General features: G+C 29.8%; 1 protein-coding gene across 1 annotated transcript in view; it reads left to right on the top strand.

Moving 5' to 3' along the window:
• SNTG1 (syntrophin gamma 1) overlaps positions 1–17,030 on the top strand; it is a 536,013-nt gene that overhangs the window by 251,155 nt on the left and 267,828 nt on the right. The gene's annotated exons all lie outside the window — the stretch shown is intronic.

The raw sequence follows: 17,030 nt of genomic DNA, 5'->3' as shown, positions 1-17,030 counted from the left end.
AATCACTTTATCTATGTTTTAAAAATGAGATCTATATTATTTTCTTAAAATTTTCATTCATATTTTCTCTTAACTTGTGGTGAAAAGTGGCATAATGTGTGTAAATACCATTTTCAAGAATTATATCTGATGCCATTCCATCATTGGTCAATGAATCAAAAAATTCTTTTTTTTCCTTTTGTTTATGTGACAAAATAAAAAGTTCTCAGTCTTTAATTTATAACAGTTCTATGAGTCCAATCTGGCTCTATAGTCAAATTTCATATTACTCCTTTCTTTCTTTCTTTCATTTGATATTCAAGGTAAACCAAGTTGCTCCTTGTTCTACCTTTTACTATCTCTATCCTTTTACCTACAATATGCTTCTTCAACAATTCTTCCTCTTAAATTCTTTCTTTTAACTCAAATTTCAGCTCAGTTACTAATCCTTCATCATGCCTGCATTGATTTCTTCAGATAAAAAGAAGGTATTCCTTCTCAAATTATCTCACAATACTTCGTCTGACTTATGCTATGAGAAAATTTGATAAGGAATGGATTTCTTCTTTATTTACCTCTGTGTGTTTGTGTTTGTGTGTGTGTGTATGTATGTATGTATGTATGTATATATATGTATGTATATATATATATATATATATATATATATATATATATCTTGCATTCTCACTTAGAGACTATAAGTTTATTGATGGCAAGTAGTGGTTTTTTTCAGTCATTGTAACCTCTGAGATTAGTCTACTTCATTGCTTATAGTAATAGATGTTCAGTAAAAGATCAATAATTCCATTGAATTTCTTGAACTTTTGATATTTATTTTTACTTTGAGTTATTACATAATTCCATCTAATTTGCTACTAAATGGCAGCAGTACAGTGAGGATGTTTCCTTAAACCTGTTTCTAATTATACTTTTCTTGGTTATTGTAATTCTATATTTTAATGCCTAAAAATGTGTATAAACAATTTAAATTCAACTTGGTGGATGATGATACTAACTCTAAGCAAAATTGGCGCTATTAGTAAAATGCATACACATACACACACAGAAGAAAATGGCTTAAATAATTTTGCAAATAAATCATTTTGGAAGCTAGGAGCAGTTCACCCAAGCTCAGAGGGATTTGGACCAAGGCAATTTAATAGATTTGTAAGGATTGTGAAAAAAATTTATTTTAATAGAAACAAATTCATCAAACTAATAATAACATCTACCTCTGGGCAACACCGTGGACAATAAACTCTTTCTGCTAGCTGCTGATAAAGCTGCCTTTATAATGTGAATTCAGTAGTCCAAAGTGATTTTTCTCTAGAGGTCACACTTTGTCCTCATTTTTAGTATCCTTATTGTTATACAAGTATATATATATGTATATATATATATATATATATATACATATATATAATATCTACTTCAGCAATGAATGAAATTCTCAAAAATATTATTAGTTCCTTTGAAAGAAGACTTTTGAAATCATATTTTCTCTGATATGAACATTGCTTTCTGTGTTTATCTTAGTGACCTTATTTTATTTTCATCTACTTTGCAATAGTAAATTAAAATCAATTTATAGCTCATATTCTCAGACTCCCGTATGCTTATACTATTCATGGTATTGTGAAGTAGGGGAATCATTAAATCATGAATAAATTTTTTTTTGCTAATATTAGTAATGACACTTCAAGCTTTAAATGGATCTATGATCCTATCATTGTGTGTAGTTCCTCTATCATAGAATTAATTATTCATAAATTCTTATACTGTGTAATTCTTATCCAAGTTCACATTATATATAATATATATATATATATATATGTATAATACATGCTCACAACACACACACATAAAAGCTTCAAGGATCTTCTTTGTACACTAACAGATTGTATAAAAAGAACTGGAAAAGAAGTTCCTTGGGAATTTTTGCTATTTGTTTAAATATAGGATCAAGACTCAGCCTTCCTGCTTAGTATTTAATTTCATGACTGGCCTTCTTTCTTTTCTCATAAGATCATGGATGAAGTATTATTTGTCATTTCTCACCTAGAATTAGTTGTTAAAGTATTACAACTTATGTAAACTTATCCATCTTTCCTTTGCAACAATACCTAATTCCGCAGGTGAAATAAAATAATTTTCTCACTTCTTGCACATTCTGGAAAGAGTTAATTGTCTAATTATTAGTGTCATTCCAAGTTATAAATCTGAATAATCTTTGCATCTCTTTAAATGGAATGTTCTGGATTATAATATAATCAAAACAATACTTATCCAGAAATAGAAGAATCACTCTTCCTTTTATATTTTTGAAAGCCTTCATGGATCATTTCTATAAAATCAAAAGTTTCTAATCAACAAATAAACCCACTGAGATTTTTGTGTTTTTCTACACTTTTAAGTCAGTAACAAACCTGTAGCTATGAAGAAAAAAAAAGCAAAAATGCTATAATTTCCTTTTCTATCATACTATCAAAATATTTTGATCCCACTGAAAATAGGTTGACATAATTTCTTCTAAAAGGAGATAACATTATTTTTATTGATCTAATTTTGAAATGCCAAACATTCAGGGATTTAGTTCTGAGATACGAAGTATTTTTGACTTATGGAGTAATGACTAAGATTTCTAGTATTTAGTACTTTATATTTGAGACATATCATTTAGCTTGAGAATATTTTGAAATGATTTCATTTGAAAGAATTTAAAGACACAAAATAAACATTCCAGGAATTTTAAAAATGACAATTGTTCACAGATGTAATATCACCCCAATTAATCTTTAGTCATATTCTTGATGAATGAATAGGTGAATGAAAAAAGCCTATATTAAGAATACATAATATGTACTTTCACTATACTAAGAATTGGATATAGAGAGACACAATTATACCCCTATTTTCTGGAAGTCTTTGATTAAATAGAGGACATAATGCCAGTAGGAGTTTTCAGCTACAAGTGAAATGGATATGCAATTGGAAATTAAAATGAAATGGAAGAGGACATGAAATTGTACCTTCTTTAATGGCAGGATAATACATTTCCATTTCCATTGATACTGAACAACTTGATAATGCCAAGTTAGTGATGCAAAGAATAATAATAATATTTATATATATTATATATATATATATATATATATATATTTGCAATACACTTTGTAAATATTTTCTCATTAGATCTTCACAACAGCCCTGACATGTAGGTGTTATTATTAGTTTTATTTTTAAGGGATGAGCAAACTGAGGCAAACATTGGTTAAATGATAGCCTGAGACTATCAGTTGTTTAAATATGAGTCTAAATTTGAATTCAGGTCTTCTTGACTAGACCTAGTATTCTATTAACCATGTCACCAACCTTCTCCATAGTTATGAAAATTCTCTTTTCTTTGTCTTCAGTAGCTGTGACTGCTAAGGAGGAAGGAGTTACAATATCTAGAGTTGTATCTGAGTGCTAGCTCCATAATATGATTAGTATATGGGTCAACTGAGAGCAAGGTCTTTGTGGGGCAATGGCAGGGTTGAGTTGGGGGTAGGGGTGATAGTGAGAAATAAGTAACATGTTGCTGCTGGAAATGATTATGACTTTAACTTCTCATAAGTGGAAGTTTTTTGTTAATTTGTTTTGATGGAAAGGGAGATGATGGGCACCATTGCCACAACTGAATAATACTTGAACACAATATGGGTAAGAAATTGATTGATCTAATGTTAAAAATTAAAATATAAATGTGATGTAGAATTTTTAAAAGTCTGTGCTGCAATTATTGTATGTACTTATTTTTTTCATGCTTAGTAACTCAATTTTGTCATAAACTTACACATCTAGCATTGAGATGGTGATATTTTTTATTTACATATATATATATATATATATATATATATATTGAAACATTAAATTTCAAAATCAGAACATCTACTGTTTTGCTGTCATTCCAGAAACTTAGAAATATCATCTGTTATTATAAAAAAAGTAAAAGAAGAAAAGCTATCAACATATGTGAAACTTAAGTATGTCAAAATTACTGGATACATTTAGATTTGTATCACAGTTTTCTGGAAATCTTCTGTCAAACTTTGACTTTTGTCATGTTTAAGTTCTGTCTGATATTTTAATTATGGCTGTTATAAAAAAGCTTCCTTCTTTAAGATTGTCCACCCATGATTTTTAGAATGATTGGATGGTTTGCTATGTAGTCTTTGTTGTATATTATGCAGAAATTCATATAGACTAGTATTCCAAACAGTTAGAGAAATGAATGCCACATGCTTTAGTTTGGCTTTCACCTAACTGGCTTGATGATTGACATGAAGGTTAGCAAAGCAACTGGTAGCTCTTCGTGTTTTGATACCACAAAAAGGCAAGATATATTGGGACAAATCAGTGGTATCAATACTCAACCTACTGGAAATGTTTTAGCGTAGTTTGCAATGACAAAAATGTCAGGAAAACCATGAGTACCCAAGAAACAGACTGAAGATAAAATGTTTTTATTATATACTAGCATCATATCTTCACAAAATTGGAAATACAACCCAACAAATAATAGCCAAGTGCTTTGCACTAATTTTGACTCAATTGCAGATCATATACCAATATATTGCCACCCAGTACCGAACAATTCTAATAAATAATCACATCTTGGGCCAAAATAGATGAAAAAGCTGAAATGAAGGAACAACCAAGGGGGAGAAAATGAAATAATCTGAGATCATTAAAATCAGGATTGAACATAATTTCTAAAAATTCCACCTAATAACAAAATGAACGTGAAAAAAACCTATTCCAATGACATATGATTTTGAAAAGGTGAGCATAAATATATTCAATCTATGAAAAAGCTTATTTTTTATTTTGAGGAAATGATTTCAACTAGCAAAGTTATTAGCTATAGCCAGCATAAAGATGGACTTAACCATGATAAATTTAAAATATTTTTTAAAAAAATTTTAGATTTTGTACAAAACTTACACATGGAATTCCCTTGCTAATATAAAAACAGCTTAAGAGAAAATTTTGAGTTATTAACAAATATTCTTAATTAAATATGCCTAAACTACCATTGCAGAAAAGATTTGGCAACATTATTAAATATTTTTCTAAAGACTTTAGCAATCTATTTGGCAACTACTATGGAAAACTTGACCACCACCTCACCCTAAGAAAGGAAAATGAATAGAAACATATAGATTAGAATTTAATTTTAGATTATAAATTCTGTTATTCTCAACAATCAATAATTTCAAAGAAAAATCAAAAAGTCAATGTGGCATGAGGTGTCAAAAAGGGGCAATGAAATAAATAAATAATTTGTAATATATCAAACACTTTACTACAAAAACATGAGAAGCAAAGACAGCAAAGACGAGGAACCTTCAAATAGGGAGAACATGGAGAACTTCTGTTTGTTTATTTTCAAAAAATATCAGACAGCAAAAATACAAGTTGGTTCAAATGCAAAACAGAAATCATGGACACTGTTATGATTTTGAACCACAGCCTCTTCGTGCCAAAGTTTACTAAATAATCTAGCTTCTTGGCAAAACTAGAAAATGATAACAATAGTTGATATCCATGATTATTGCCTCAAATAAATCACAGTGAAGTCTGAATCACCTGCTAGTCATTAAGCTGCCTTTCAGACCCAAAAGTGATACCGTTATATTTAACAGAAGCCTTTTCCATATGTACCACCCCCAAATGCTAATACTTCTCATGCATCAAGTTTTTTCAATTATATTTTATATAAATTAGACAATGAATTCTCAACTTTTATATCTAAAAACAATTATAAATATGAATTATAAAATATTGAGCCAAGAGCAAAAAAAGATGTGATAAAAAATTCTGAACATTATCAAGTTATCATCAAGTCAATAATTATTGAACAAGCTTCTAAGAAGCCTCACGATATTTATGCCATTATTGATTATCCCAAGGTCTTTAGTTCATTTCCACAGCAGTAGCTTATTCATATTCTTTAAATGTACAAAACAAACTCAGCTATAATATGAACACCAGACTTTTGGATGGATATGAGAAAAGTGTTTTCTCTTTAGAAGATAATACCAGGGCAGCTAGGTGGCGCAATGGATAAAGCACCAGCCCTGGAGTCAGGAGTACCTGGGTTCAAATCCGGTCTCAGACATTTAATGATTACCTAGCTGTGTGGCCTTAGGCATGCCACTTTATTCCATTTGCCTTGCAAAAACCTTTAAAAAAAGATACTACCAACCCAGTAATGACAAGGAAAATTTGGGCAAGATAAACCAATGGAAAACTTTTCAGGGAGACAGTTCAACAGGTATTTATTAGGGTGCTACACCTTACCATGTACTCTACTATGTGCTATGGACTAAAGCACAAATAATGAAGCATTTTTTCCTCTCTCAGTGAGTCTACAATGTAATGGGAAGTCTATAATTATGTAAATGTATACTGTAAAATATTAATATAATAAAACACATACACTACAAGATAGTTTGGGAGGGAAGATGCTAACATTTGGGGGATCAGGAAAGATTTTAAGCAGAAGGAGGTGACTAAGGTGATTAAAATTAAAAATATTTTTGAGGTAAACAATTAGAAGCATTAAAAATTCAAATAGAGTAGTAAGAAGATGAATAACTGAATCCAGAGTCAAAAAGAATTCAGTTTGAATTCTTTTTCAAACACTAGATATATGATACATAACAATGAAGATTGAAAATAATACTTGTAAAGTAGTGTGCAAATCTTTTTTTTTTATAGGGTTTTTTTGGCAAGGCAAATGGGGTTAAAGTGGCTTGCCCAAGGCCACACAGCTAGGTAATTATTAAGTGTCTGAGGTCACATTTGAACCCAGGTCCTCCTGACTCCTGGGCTGGTGCTTTATCCACTGCACCACCTAGCCTCCCATAGTGTACAAATCTTAAACAGCTTTATAAAGACTATTTGGTATTCTGAGCTATTAGAATTTAAAATTGGTCCATAACTTTTGGATATTCACCTCACATGTTTCAAAGTATGTGTAATTTTATGGTTTAGTGGGAAGAGTTTCAGATATAGGTCAAGAAGGTCTGAAATCAAATCCAAGTTTAGAAACATTATCTGTGTAAGAATTAGTAGGTAATAACTGCTTTTGAATCTCAATTTTTTCATTTTTAGAATAATAGAATATCACATGTCCTCTAAATTTCTTTCAATCACCAAATAATTAAATACATAAATATAACTTAAGGGCTTAATATAAAATTGAGAATAGAACTGAAGACTCCTATAGGAGAAAGTATACTCTAATACGTCCCAAAGGAATTGAAGATAAAGTTTTAAAAGACAAAAATTAAAATGTGGAAAACGAACATCATTAGGGAAATAGTTATAGCTACTATATTGAACTACTTATTTTAGCTCTGAGTATCCTGACAACTAAGACAAAAAAGGAAATAATTGACTTTTACTGATATTGTTGTTAAGTTAATGGAAACACATGGTTTTAATGACACAGTTTTTGGAGAGATTAAAAATTAAATTCTTTTATCAGTTTAGCTAGTAAAAGCTTTCAATTATACTTTTGTAACAGACATGAACATTCTTCAAATTCACATTTTTTAATGTAGGTCATCTCTAAACCTGGTAATCAAATTTCAAATTTACCTAAAATTCTATAGCAAGCTCAATTAATAAGATCTGAGTCCATTACCCACTGATTATTGAACTTTTGACAAAGGATAGATCTCAAGCAATTTATACTTGACTCTTTTGTTAAATGAGTGAAACTTCATTTTTAATTTGTTCAATTAGAGGTCCATATACTTGTGAAACCAGATATTGGAAGGCAGACATTTCACAATTTTTTATGAAATTTGATGAATTTCCACTCATATTTCATCCCAGGAAGCAAGCTGGTCCACTTCCACATAAAAGTATAAGTCTGAATATAATAGTTCTAACATTTTTATTTTGTTTTATCCTTTGAAAGGGATTTTGAGTCAGTTTGAACACCTGGATAATTTTCAATTGAAGCTTCATCATTCTGGAACATAAAGCATGAGGAAGGAATTGGCCCTGAAAACTTGATGGCAGATATTAGTTGTCTTTCACCTCAACCATTAAATAAATTAATTAAATAAATCAATCAGTTCTTCAATTGTTCTAAAAATTATAGTCTTGGGGTATCCTGAGAATATTAAGAGGTTAAATGACCTATCAAAGGTCATATAGTTAATGTCAAAAGTGGGACTAAGTCTTCCTTATTACAGGACCATGTCTCTTTTCCCTGTTAAATAGTTGAATAATGACTTCAAAAATATATGTATAAAACATTAAAAATTACTGAGTAACTCAGACTCAGCACAAAGAATAATGTTCTGATATATCTCTCTCCTCTTAGTACAGATAGTGCACTATAGTGAGAAAATATTGTGTATTCTGTCAGATATGGATACTTCATTGGTCATTTTTGCTACCATTTTTCTTTGTTTTTCCAAAGTTGTGGGTGGAGATGAGAATATAATATCAGTAAATTACTGTTATATACATAAATACAAAAAGTATTATTTAAATAAAGATAAACAGACTAAGGGATAATGATTATGTCCTAAGGTCCACTTAATTATTGCACCGAATATGGGTAATAAAATAAATTAGAAATTTTAGCACAAGTTAAGAGCAATAAAATGAGAAGTTTGGATTAGATGACCTTTCAAGTTCATACATTTCCAAATCCGTCATGTTTATGAAATATTGACAAATTTTGGTAAGATTTTTTTGCCCTATTTTATTTGCTTATTTATTTACTTTTAGGATATTATTCAAGGTTTTTTTTTAAACACTGAATGAGCAAATGAATAGTAAAAATATTTCTCCTAGATAATCAGTAACTTCATCTCCCTCAATTAAACAAACCCCCAAGACTTTAGGGTCAAATCCAAAAACAATGATCTTCAAAAGAAACCCTTAGTATCAGAGCATCACAAAACCTGAGAGTTGAAAGGGATATTGCATGTTATTTATTCTAATTCATTATTTTTTTTTATCCTTGATCTAAAAACCTTCTGGCATGAGTTTAAGTTTAGTGAGCACTCATTTTATATCTGAACTTATTCTTTATTTGAATTTTTCAATTATAGTTCCCTATTAGGACAACCATGACATCTGTTATTTAATTATTTTTTTATAGAAATAATAAAGCAATTCACAAACAATTGCAAAAATTCAAGGTTTAATATCTAGCCACTTTTAGTGCTTTTATATTTCCAAAAGAGGTAGTTATTTAATCTTAAACCACCAAATTCTAATGGTGAGATTCATGCATCCAAAATAGCTTTTACTGACATTTTATTTTGGATCCAGGATCAGGGAAGGAGGGAAATATTTCAGTAGATCATTAATCATGTAGGGGTTCATGTATATTGACTATAGTTGTGGATTACTAGTTGAATTTAAAATACAATTATAGAGAGGCAGCTAGAGATGCAGTGGATAGAGGACCAGGCCTGGACTCAAAATCTGGTCTCAAACATTTATGGGCCATGTGAACCTGTTGTCTCCAAAAATAAAAATAAATTGAAAGAAGATCCAATTATAAGTTCCATGGTTAATAGCACACAAAAAATCAATAACTTCAATAACAAAGAAATGAATAAGACTAGGTTCTTTTTATAAGTAGCAAATATTATGGAAATGTAGCACAAATGCCCCAAGAAATGCATCAATTACTTGACTTCTTTGGAATGCCTATAATTTTATGTTGTGGGGAAAAAATGATCAATTAGTGAACAATCTTTAATAAAGTATTTACTATACCAGGTACCTAAGGAAAGAAAAATAAAAAATGAAACTGACTTTATTCTCAAATACCTTACATTTCTATCAAGTGAAACAATATTTTTTTATGTACAAATAAAATACATCCAGAATAAATGCAAGATCATTTTCAGAAGGACATTAGCAGGTTAGAATATCATTTGATGTCTAATGTAGAAAAAACTTCTTGAACTGGGTCTTGTAGAGTATTAGGGTTATCAGAGATTGAAATAATGGAATACATTGCAAAAGAACAGAGAAGGGGGTTAGTTGATGGGTGGGCAGTCCGCAAATTTATGGAGAAAGGAGATGGAAAGGTTTGAAGAGTAATATAGAATTCAGTCTGGTACAAAACAGCTCAGAGGATCTGAGTTCAAGTGCCAACTGGCAGTTTATTTACTATGGTCTATTGGTAGTTATTTAACTTATCTTGTTCTCAGTTTCCTGATCTGTAAGAGAAAGATAATCATTAGTAATTGCCTTCAAGGTCACCATGAGGAGTAAATGAGATAACCTCTGTAAATTATTTTGCAAATCTAAAAACTTTTATATAAATATTGGTTTTGGATCTACGTGTTAGCACATAGTTGGTGTTTTACAGGTGATACCCAATATTTTAATAGGCTGTCCTCATCAACTTTATGAGTATAATTGAGTATAAAGAGCCCACACGTACCAGTCATATGATCATTATTAGCAAGTATTAATTCTATTTCTACTTGAGAATGACATTGTTGGGTGACAAATTAAAAAATAAAACTCCTTAAGGACACACAGTCAAAATGACATGTAGACTTGTCTAGCTTACAGAGAAGTCTTTCATACTGCCTATACATGTTGCTATTTGAAGGCAGATGGCTATGTTTATTTTTTCAATTTTGTATGCTTTTAAAGGTGTATATTCATCTGTCTTAGAACCACTATTTTCTGAGGAATTATTCCAAGTCCTCATTATTGATTTGCTTGATATATAAGTATAAAAGTTTCCCTAGACTAAAAATCCCTTGCTGAAAGTTAAAATTGGCAGCTGTGTCTATAACCTTCTCAGTTATTAATTACATAGAGCCTATAGCTTTCAAACTTTAAAATCAAAAAACTATCTTTGTATAGCAAGTGAACAAAAGTGATTGTCTTCTTTAGAATTTAAAATTTAGCCCAAGTTAACCAGAGAAAAGCATATTGAACCAACTTGGGAAGGGGATAAGATTAAGGGAATAAAATCCCTAATAGGTAACCTGGGAAAGAAAAATAAATCTATTCTCATTAAAATCAGAAAAATGATATTTCACAATTAAAGCTATGACTTGGTTTCAGTTTGAAAATCAAGAGAACAACAAAAACAATAACAAAATATTAAAGGTACTTAGGAGAAAAATCCATTAATATAATATGGAGCAGTCTTTCTTGGAAAGATAACCTGGGTGAGGAGATGTATTTATGGATCAACTGAAAGTAAAGCCTTCACAAGGAGTGTATATGTATTCATACATATGTATATTATATATATATGTATATATATAATGTATAGACATTACATTAATGGACATAGGCTAACCAAAGTCCCCTTTTACCATGATTATCTTTAATATTTTGTTGTTTCTGTTGGAATTTTTTTGCATGTTAAAACTAAGTCATAATTTTAATAGTAAAATGTAACTTCTTGATCTTAACAAAAATATATTTATATACAATATATACCTATGCATACACATTCAAAATACATATATGTGCATAACCCTTATAGTCATGTGCATATATAGATTTATGGATAAACTTATGTGTATGTATATATTGTACATTCTTTTATTCCTACATCCTGCTGACTGAATTCTCAGATATAATGGAATCTCTCATTCCTTGGAGTTGGCTTCACCTGAGGTGATGATTGGATCTTTCAGGAGTGTGACTTTTCAGGAAATAAGACTATAAGAAGCAGCTTTAATTATATTTATTTTGTGCTGTTACTTAAATTTTTTCCAAGTTTTACCAAGTAAATTTGTTTTTGCAGTCTTAGGTTTCTTATTATTCAATATATCAGTTTTGGCTCTGAATCTAAAACTTTCCTAAAACTTGAGGACCAAAAGCATTTGGGAGAATTTTTAACCAATATTCATGATTGAAAGTTATCTAAAAATAAAGTTTAATAAAAAATAAAGATTTGGAAAAAAGGCATTGGAGGTGGTTTCTAACAGATAATCTTGAAATAGCTTATATTAGCTAACATTGTAGGTCTGTTGGACAGCATAATTAGATTTTGTATTAGACCTCAGCCAGCTAAATCAAGAAAAGGTGAATTTAATCTTCTGAATGATAAGACTGATTGAGACTTATTTTACAGTGTGCCATTTGTTATAAATGAAAAGGAATGTCTTTACAGAACTACAGATTTAGAACTAAGAGACTTTAAAGGACCCTTAATTTACAGTTAGTTAACTGAGGTGCAAAATTAGTGACTTTCTAAGAGTCATAGAACTAATGAGTATCTAGGTGGGCTTTGAACCTTGTTCTTCCTTTCCCCAAATGCACTGTTCCAGTCACTGCAACAGGTTACTCCTTCCCTCAAAGAGCTGGAGAAAGGAAAACATATAGGGAACTTATTTTCTATTTTGTCTTTTTTCTACTGTTAGAATTAAGAGAGATTAGATACATTTTCCTTAACACCAGCTCATATCATCTACCTTTTTTCCACTAAGGCACATCAGTTTTTCTTTAAAGAGCATATGAACAGAAGAAATACATTTCAGATTTACAGGCTGACACTTTTCCTCTGATTTCTAAATCACTTTCAACCTACCTCAAGAAAAAAATAAAAATAAAAACAAAACAAAATATGATTGATAGCTTTAGTAATGCACTCCATAAGCACTATGCATTGTATTGTAAACTATAATGACTGTACTTTTTCCTTTTTTATCTCATCTCTCCAAGTCATTATATTTTGGCACTGTATTCATGTTGTTCAAGGTGAGGCTAATTTTTCATTTTGTCATAACTTAAGACTGGGTCCTCAATAATATTGATTCAATATGAATATAAAACTTTTTTTCTTTTAAATGCAATGCAATTGATATATTAGGTAAATTGGTACATTTGAAATCTAGTACACATTGGTTACTATATCACCCTAGAAATTAATTATCTGAGCAACATTAGTAAATTCAGTTAACCTCACTCTTGATTTCTTTACCACTAAAATGTAGACAAAAACAGTTATTATTTCATAGGGTTATTGTGTTAATCAAATGAGATAATTAATTTAAAATGTTTCATAAATCTTAAATAAGACATTTTTTTTCTCAGTTAATGAAGTTCTCATGGAAATTAGAGATATCTGTTCATAGAATAATATGAAAGTATCAGCGTTTTCAGAACTTGATTTAAAATTGCATTCTTTTAAAAAGGTAAAAAATAATGATTTTGTTTTGTTGACCTTATTAACTTTGTACTTTGAAGGTATCCAATGTTTCTATTTAAATACTTCAGTTATCCATAATTATGTACGTATTCTTCAGAGTATATGGCAGTGTTCTCTGTAGAAGTTTGTCTTATAAACATTTTAAAAATCTCACTTTATACATTTAGACAGACATAAATATTCTCTATTTTGATGTTAATTCATTAGGGAATGCACAAAAATTACCTAAGAAAATCAAATATTACATTCATGTATCAAAACCTTATGTATAATTTCCCAATTAAAGGCTATCTACTTGGTTTTGACTTCCAGGCTTTTACCAAAAAATTAAATAAAAATTTTTGGTGTATTTTGAAATATATGAGTTCTGTTTTTTTTTAATATGGAACTTTGTTCATCTTAAGATATAAGCCTAAGAGCATGGATATTTGTTACTTTCTTGTAATTCCAAATTGCTTTCCAAAACTATTAAAACAATTTACAGATAAATCACCTCTACATTTTATGCATAATTCAAACTGAGTTCTAGAATAATCATATGAATCCACAGTTCCACCAAGAAATTCAACATTACCTATTCCCTCTGCCTGTCATGCTTGCAAATTTGCTGTATACGAAGCAAAACTTCAAAGGTTTTTTTAAATTTGTATTTCAGTAGTGATTCAGAGCAATGTTACCCATTATTGCTAAGAGTTTGCAAATTTTTTGAAGACAATTCATTTATATCCTTTACCATTTTCCTATCATAAAATGACTTTGGGTCTGATAAATTATCTAGGTATTGATATTCTTTAATAGTTGAAATCTGGGGCAGCTAGGTGGCGCAGTGGATAAAGCACTGGCCCTGGAGTCAGGAGTACCTGGGTTCAAATCCAGTCTCAGACTCTTAATAATTACCTAGCTGTGTGGTCTTGGGCAAGCCACTTAACCCCATTTGCCTTGTAAAAACCTTAAAAAAATAGTTGAACCCTATCAGAGATATTGACAGAAAATACCTCTCTTGCTTCCTTGATCCTATACCCTTTAATTTTGTTCATGAAAAAGTTATTTAGTTTCATAGTTCGGAAAATAATGGTTTAAACATTAATATCTAGAACACATACCATTTTCTTTTGTTGGAGGCAAGTGAGGTTAATTGACTTGACCAAGATCACATAGCTTTAAGTGCTGAGGCTGAATTTGAACTGAAATCTCTTGACCCTAGATCTGGTACCCTATCCATTACACCAGCTAGTTGCTCTGTTCATCATCTGTTTGTTATCATATAAAGATTGTTGGAATAAATCTTATTTGTGCTAGTTGTCTTTCAGTTTTCTCAACAACTCTTCACAAATGTAGTTTTAATTTAAGCAATTTATTTATCATTCTATTGATTTTTTTGCTTCTGATTCTTCTTTGTCCTTTGATATGATTTTTTTCTTTTAACTAATAGCAAATAATATTGAGAGCTAATACTTTTGTTATAATTTGAGACCTGGACATACTTTTGATCTTTTATTTCTACCTTAGTAATATTATATCCTTTGAGATTGTAGATATTTTCCAAATTTAGGTTTTTATTATTTTATAATTCTATATCAAGGTATTCATTTTGTAATTTGATTAGGATAGCACTAAATCTGTAAATTAATTTAAGTATCATCTTTATCTTATCTAAATTCAAATATATATATATATATATATAATTTACTCATGTTCTTTGATGTTACTAAGAATATTATTTAGGTCCTTCAACTCTAAATGAACATTGATGTTAAATTCTGCATTTTTCTTTGATTTATATATCTACTAAATATTTTGAACTCTTCCTCTGAGATTCATCCTTTTGCTAGACATTTCAAACGTTGAGAAAGGAAACTATAATGTTTCTTATAAATATTGTATTACAATCTATATCTTCAAAAACAATTTCATTTATCCTTAATGAATTTAATTTCTATGCCACAGAAAGAATGTATGTTTCATGCTTGATGAAAGTGATTAAAAATGTGTTTCTTAAGTATAATGGTTTTCTTCTTCATTTCCACAGAAAATTGTGAGTTTTATTTATTTTTTTCTTTTTGATGATGCAAGTTCTGCTTTTATCTACATTCACCTGATTCATAGTAAATTTTGTTCTACTACTTCATATTGATTCATTCCTTATGTGTCCTTTCCCCTCTTATTTCTTAAATTCAATGCAGTATGTTTTTTCCTCATCTGTTCTGTCAATTTAATATATTGGATTTTTTTTTCAATTTATTTGCACATTTATAAATTTTGGCTGTTTTCTTTTATTTTTATTTCATATTTCTTTTAAAATTTATTCACCCTATTCCTGTTTTAAGTTAGTATTTCATTCCTATTTTTTGTGCTACTTTACTGCTTATTTATTTCCATAATACATTTCTTTCCATTTTTATACTTACCTTTGCTCTGATTCTTAAATGAAATTTAAAATATTGACATTTATGGTCTAGAAGAATATATTAGCAAAATTGTCCATGAATATTTAGCAGTTCTCATGATATGAGGAATTCACTTGATGGCTCTGAGTTTCAGTTTGTTATTGTCCACTTGCCAGTCATGTGTGACTCTTCAGATTTTTATTTGGTGTTTTCTCATCAAAGATACTGGAGTAGTTTGCCATTTTCTTCTCCAGTTTATTTTATAGATGAGAAAACTATGGCAAACAGAATTAAGTGACTTACTCAGGGTCACACATCTTGTAAGTATCTGAGGCCAGATTTGATCTTAGGAAGAGTAGTCATCCTGACTACAGACCTGGCAATTCATCCAGTATAACATCATCGAGCTGCCCTTGAGTATCAGCTACTTCATATATGTAAAAATTTGGTGAAACAATTATAGTGTTTAAGATCAGAACTCATATGAGAAAATATCTTGTATTATGAAAATTATGTCATGGGCAATTTTTATAGAATCCATATGGCTATTTGGGGGTATTTAACCACAATATTGGTATTTAACTACAAAATAAACAGCTTATAGGTACTCCCTTCATCCCATATTCAACACATATATTCTTGTTTTCATGTATTAAAAAAATCACTTGGTGACAAATTTCTTGTGATTGATCACTCTGAAATTAGGTAAGGCTGATCTTAGAATGCTACTCTATTGCTGTGTCTACATTCAATATTTTTTCCTAACAGTGGAACTTGTAAGAGCTGGCACTAAACTGATACATAAATTGGTACAAGAATCGAAACTTATCTCCACATACTGAAGGTTCAATAGAGAAGTTGGAAAAAAAAATCAGAGTTAATACAAGACAGTATACATTAAACTTCAGTAGTGTTATAGGACTGACTTTAAAATAGTATTCAAGTATTACCATCTTGGTGGAAATGTTTAGTTAGGTGTCAGGTAATATATGAAATGTTTTCTCAGAAGATTCAGCTTATGTTGTGATAAAATGTCATATATTAAATTGGCTTACTGTAAATGCTATGTTCTATTTGGGGGTTTGACTGACAGTATATAGATGGACATATTTAATCCTCTAGTGTTTAGATTGCTTATTTCCTCAGTAATCTTAAAAGTAAAAAACAGCAGGATGATAAAAAGCTTATAAAAAAGAAACATAAGCACCAAGAGTTTTTAATCTATTTTATAATTAAAAATTTAAATGTTAACTATTAAGTTGTCATTCATATTTTATAAACTAAAGTATTGATAAGTAGTTTTACCTCTTGACATGATTTTTATAAATGCTTACAGGTTCCAAATCAAAGGATCATAGAAAAGATGATAGAAGAAAGGACAATGGAGATCTCCTAGTCCAGGTCTTCATTTTAAGAAGAGAAAACTAGGAACCAGAAAAATAAAGTAG

The sequence above is a fragment of the Macrotis lagotis genome, chromosome X (genome assembly GCF_037893015.1).
Source record: "Macrotis lagotis isolate mMagLag1 chromosome X, bilby.v1.9.chrom.fasta, whole genome shotgun sequence".
In the NCBI taxonomy this organism is placed as follows: Eukaryota; Metazoa; Chordata; class Mammalia; order Peramelemorphia; family Peramelidae; genus Macrotis; species Macrotis lagotis.
This window is presented reverse-complemented; position numbering and strand designations above follow the sequence as displayed.